Source organism: Globicephala melas, chromosome 9 (assembly GCF_963455315.2).
Source record: "Globicephala melas chromosome 9, mGloMel1.2, whole genome shotgun sequence".
NCBI lineage: Eukaryota > Metazoa > Chordata > Mammalia > Artiodactyla > Delphinidae > Globicephala > Globicephala melas.
Window position 1 is genome coordinate 11,704,311 of NC_083322.1, and position 6,000 is coordinate 11,710,310.

Here is a 6,000-nt window from a genome sequence, read left to right on the forward strand (position 1 = left end):
CCTTTCATGTCCATTATATCATTAGATCCACATAGTAACCAGGACTCAAAGTCACGGTATTGCCATACCCATTATATAGATGAGGAAACTGAGGTTCACAAAAGAAATGATTCGCCCACTGAAGATCACACAGATAATAAGGTGCAGAGCAGGGCTCTTGGCCGATTCTTTAGATTCTAAATATCACACCTTCCCACTCTGTACGGCCTTTCTCAAAGGAAAGCGACTTGCATAAACTGAGACCCAGACCGGATGTCGAAATGGGGATCTTCAAGTCCTGGGCTGTGCATGAAACTCAGCTCCGTCAGAAATGGAGGAGGGGGAGGGCATGGGTGGAGGAGGGGATGGGTACCTGCTCTGGGTGTGAGAGAGACAGAGAGCAGAGTGCCTTGGACCCAAGTGGAAACCTTTCACTCATCGTCCTCTCCCGGACTTCCCTCTATCCTAGCCATTGCCCTCTTGTACTGGTAGACTGAACACCGTCTTCCCTCATTCCACATCCTCCTGTACTCAGACACAGAGGAAAAGTTGTTAGAGACCCAGTGTCTAAACTCCATCTCTAAAGGGTGGGAGGAGTTACAGTCTTCAGAGAAAAATCAGTGTGGCAGACAGAGGCAAGGATCCCAAGTAACGGATCTCAAGAGACCTGCTTTCACGTCCCAGTGCCTGCCCCTGCCCATAACCCTGGTGAGCACAGACCTGTTGGTAATGGACTGTGGCTTACATCTGCTTCCTGGAGCAGAGAGATGGGGAGGCAGGATGAAGCCCCACCCTGAAAAACCAGAGACAGATACTGGCCATGAGCGACAGGAGGGGGTGCCAGGACAGGTGGGAGGGGGGTCTTAGACACGCTGGAACTATCACCACCAGCTCACACCGCTCCTGGCGTCCACGTACCCTGCACCTGAAGGAACCGCCACGTGCAGGGGTGAGGATGTACGCAGAAACACGTACCCTTCCTGAAAGAGGGGATCGCAGAAATGGAAGGGCCCGTGGGGCTTCCCTCCCACGGATGCTGCCCACACCGTCAGACGGGCTTATCGGGAGACTGTCCCAGACAGCCGACACGGCCTGCTGTTTACTTCCTGGTCATCCAAGCCAGGTGACAGGGTGATTGGGGAGCGGCACAGGAGGTCACTTGATGATGGGAGAGGCAGGATTCAAGTAAGCAGGTGACCCTGTTCACCTGTCCCTTGCACTCATTGACCTGCAGGTTCAGGAAATGATGCTTGAATGGAAAAAAATCACTAACAACCTCCTGGCTATTTGGGGGAGGAGCCTCTTGGTTCAAGGCTAAATGAGAAGCCATCTCCGGCTCTGTGAGTTTGCCTGGGGAGGGTAGTTGGGCGTCGGGGTGTCTTACGAGGGCGGCTGGAGAGGAAAGAACCGGGTGGCACCGCTACCACTGCCCCCATTCCCTCACCACCCGCCTGCCTGATGCCCTGTGCTGAGGAGATAAATCCTTGTAGGAAACCAGGGACCCCCTTCCCATTTTTTTCTTATTACAAAAGTATGTTAAAAAATTCTGAAAAACGAAAAAAGGCAAATAATTCCACCATCCAATGACAATTCCTCTTCATGTTTTAAAGGATGGTATTCAAATTCTTCCCCTACGTGGCTGTGGGCAGGTGGGGTGGGAGGGTATGACCTAAACATTGAATTCTGGGTTTATATGTTTTCCTCCTTCTCATCCCATCAGAAAAAGAGATCTGGCTCCCTTGGCACGAAGGGTCTCTGGGATAAGACAGGGAAGTCGGGGCCCTGGACCAGCTCTTACACACTCGTGCTAGACCCCGAGGCATCATCTCTACCTGAGGGAGAGAGCTTGTAGGACTCCTTGCCTGCAGAAAGCTGCCGGAGAATGAGGACGGATGAGAGGAGAGAAGGGAGAAGAGGGTGGCGATGCAGGACGTGACAAAGGGTATGAGGGGACGGGGAGGGAAGCCAGAGGACAGAAGAGGAGAGAACTCCTTAAAGATGAGGAAGGCCATTTCTGAATCTCAATCCTACCAGGTAGGACAGGAGGAACGGCTTGGTCCCCTTCAGGCAGCTTGTTCCTGCCCCTCTCGTTGGAGAGGACAGTGCAGGCAAAGGAGCGCAAGTGGGAGGGGGAGACCCAGAGGTGGAGGCCCACGCATGGAGGGGGCCCCCCTTTCCTCCTCCGGGACCCGAGGACCATGCCCTTGGTGGCCAGCCCTGCACACCTGCTCTGTGCGGCTCTGACCAGGCCCTCCCGCCTCCACTCCCTCCAGGACTAGCATTAGGGCTTGAGTGTTTCCCGGGCAGGTGTTCCTTTCCTCTGCCGGCCTCTTATCAGCACATCTACACCCCCAGCTCACCCTTATCGCTCCCTCCATCTCCTTAGACTGCAAGTCCCAAGGCTTCAGAGGTCATTGCAATCCCACACTACTCCAACCCCCAGCAAAGCAGAAAATGTCCCACAAGGTGACCCCTCCCCCTTCCCAGCCGGCATCTCCCCCCTTCCTGAGGGAGAGCGTGCTTCCTCGTCTCGGGCACCTCATTTCTTATTTTCCTTTCAATTTTCATCCCTCTCCAAAGGTAATTTTGTCCATCCTTCAGTCTCGAGAGACGCGCTCTCTTTCTTACAGCAAAAGAAAGGAGAGGTCCCTGTTCCTGAAGACCTCCGAGGTGGAGGGTCCCCAGCCTGTCTCCACCCAAGCCTCTCATCTTGATAGGCAGAAGGCTCCCAAGAGGCCACGAGGTCTGACGGGTGATTTGGACCTAAGGTTCCACCTTGCACACCAGCTCCAGCTTTGCCACCAGCCGTGGGTATCACACGCACATCTCCCTGCTCTGTCTTCTCACTTAGGAAACAGAGAACCTTCAGCCTGTTCCCAGGTACCTCGCAGATCTACTGAATGACTGCAATTCAATAACGTGGATATACCTCTTGGGAAACAACAGGAAGAAAAGTGGAAACTGTCGTACCATAAAATAATTGAACACTGTCTTGTCTTTATACGCATACTCCTCCTGTTGACTTACTCCCGGAGAGAGTCCCAAGATTTCCTCCAAGTTCCTGCTGTTCCGCCTCTGCGGGGATGCAGGGCTCTCTGGGGTCTCCTCTGACTGGAAGGGAGGAGCTGGGAGGGAAGAGGGGTCACTGGGCTGAGCCAGGAAACCTCCTCTGAGGCAGGGCTGCAGGGCTGCAGGGCTGCAGGGTAGAGGGCAGAGGTGACCACAGCTCAGACAAGCAGGTCTGGGGGCTTTTGAGCTCATCTATGGAAGAAGAATCAGCTGTCCTTGAGCTGTTATGATTGTGCTTTACAGACACTTCCATGAGAGCGCGTAAGTGTTACCCGATTTTCCAGATTAGAAGGTTAGAAGACTGAGGCTCACCTAACTGCTTTGCAAGGACTCAGAGCCAGCATCCAAACCTGGACCTGCCTGATTGCGGGGCTGGAGGGCTTTGCTTCTGTACTCTCTTGCACCCAAGGTAATTGCTCACCTGGCTCGTGGGACCCACCTTTAGGCTCCCAGTCCAGATTCCTGGGCCACACCCCTCTCCTGTCCCGGTCTCAGCCGCCCTAGCCCACTGATAGGAACAAAGTCCTTCCCCCTCCCCTCCCAGCTCTGGAGCAGGCTCTGTGCCCCAGGGCTCTCTCTAGAAAGAGCTCCTCCCCTCCAGGTAAAGCCTTTCTCTCTCCCGGCAGGGCCCCCAGTCCCCTCAGTGCACGTGCACACGTCCCCACAGCCCACAGCGCACACAGGGCACCCTGGAGATACCCCCACTCTCCATCCCAGCCCCTGCCTGCTCGCCCCCACTCCAGCTGCTGCTGAGTCCTAGACCCGCTCCCTTGAACCACATCCCCGTAACTTGCCGGTGCCCGAAAGGAGAAAACATGGGGCCCCCTCCACCCAAGGCCAGGGGACTCTGGATCCAACTCCAGAAACTTCTGACCTCCTGGCTGGCGGGACAGCAAGACTGGGACCAGTATCTGGACGAGGCCTACATGCTGCAACAGAAGAGGTAGGCTGCCCCTCCTCTCCCTGAGCCTCAAACCCTCTGCCCACTTGGGTCTTTCTCCCCGCCAGGGCACTCCAGAGTTCAGTGCCAGGCACCGGGATGGGCCCAGCGCACCTGTCACCAAAGCCCGGGTCCTCTGTCAGTGCCAGCGGGGTGTGTGGCACTGGGCCACAGGCAAGAGGGGACGGAATGATGCCAGGGCTCTCGCCTGGTGGAGAAGGGGAGCGGGGGACCTAGAGGGACCAGGCAGGAGAAACCAGGAGGTAGGCAGGTGGGTGCGGACTGGTGGGGAGCAGGCTGCTGGGGAAGCGCCAAGATCCTGTGGGTTTTAGGACACTTGTTGGTTGAAGAGAGAGTGCGGAATTACCGCTAATGGGAAGGAGAGGTGATGACATGCGAACAGGGGAGGAGAGCTCTGGTCTGTGTAACACCTGGAGCTGGCCAGCTACCGGGGAAACCCGGGTGACACTGGGGAGGCCCAGAGGGGACTCATAGAGTCCATCCATCTTTTACTGAGTCTCCTGGGTGCAGGGCTGTGCTAGGTCCCGTGGAGACAGATCGAATAAGGCCTGGGCCTGTTCCTAGAGCAGTTCAGGCAGGACTGGTGCCCCGAGGGCCAGAGCATTTCATGGCCAGCCCTGAGGTCCAGATTCTGGACGACCGGCCGGGGCAGGGACCCATCTTGAAGGCAGGCCTCTGCCACGGGGTGTTCGGGGGACTCGTCTCTCGTCGGAGAGTCACCATTAGCAGATCTGGGGGCAGCCAGGGCTGGACTCACGGGCAGTGGCTTCTCCAGGCCAGAGGCCTGAGCACCAAGGCTGTGAGCAGAGCTCTCAGCACAGGGGTGGACTCTGCAGTCCTGGCCCTGGTCGCTCTGAGCTGGACGCGCTCACACAGAGGGTCTAGGTGAGATGGTGGAGGGAGCTGGCCCTCACTCTGCCGGATCCCCCTGGAGAGCGCTTCCCCAAGGGGCAGAGCTGAGCTCTACCTTGAAATCAAAACTTCTCCTTCCAATAAAAAGCTTCTTTCCCCTGGCTCCTGGGACCATTGGAAGAGAGGAACTGGGGGCTGGGGGACATCACAGGAACCACCGGTCAGTCTGTTTTCCTGCCCTTCACCTCTCCCCGCCCGACCCTCTACCTACCGTCCTGTGTTCACCTTCAGAGCCAACACATACCGGCCCAGCAGGAATCGCCTTCAGCTTTATCTCTTGTTTGGCTCACCCAGGTGGGGGAGAAACAGAGATTAACCGGCAGAGGTACCGCAGGATGGATATCTCCACAGGCTCCTCCCACCCACCCCGAGATGGACATGCTCAGAGAAGCTCACAGCTGTGCCCTTCCTCGGTTACAAGCAGCGTGTTTAGATGCTTGAGTCTAAGGGTAACCATAGGAGGGATAGATCCTTCAGAGCCCACCTCAAAACTCTCCCTCCCCGCAGCAGGAGTGTGCATCCAAACAGCCCCCAGGAGAGTCAGAGCTTCGGCAGCTCCCAAGCCTCCTAGCTCTAAGAGCTGGCCTGTCTCTCAGCCCCCTTCTGGTCTCTCAAACTCCCCTTGGCTAAAGAGAGCTGCTCCAGCAGGCCTGGGAGCAGGGATGAAATCGGGCAGAAATTCCCTTTCCCCCACCTGCTCTAGATCCCCAAGTTCCCAAAACGTTTACTCAGCTTAGACGGACTTGGCCAGGCCCACCAGGACCACTCCTTCCGTGGCCCGAGCCCTCCTCCCTCAGGCATGCTACCCCTCTTTCAGCTGAGCCACGAGGCCCCCCACGTGGGAAGAAGTGGCACGATGTGACCACACGGGGACCCTGAGACAGGCTCTTGCCCCAGGCTGACCCTCAGCTAGAGTCCAGGAAGCAACGCTGCAATGGGTCACTGCACACGTTGTGGGACCCGTGTCTGTCCTAGGCACACACTGTCTCTGTTCCTCTCTGCCCTTGACCTCTCTGCCATTCTGTCTCTTCCTGACTCTTGTTCTTCCTCTCCCAGGATTCGAGAGTCTCCTCTGCTTC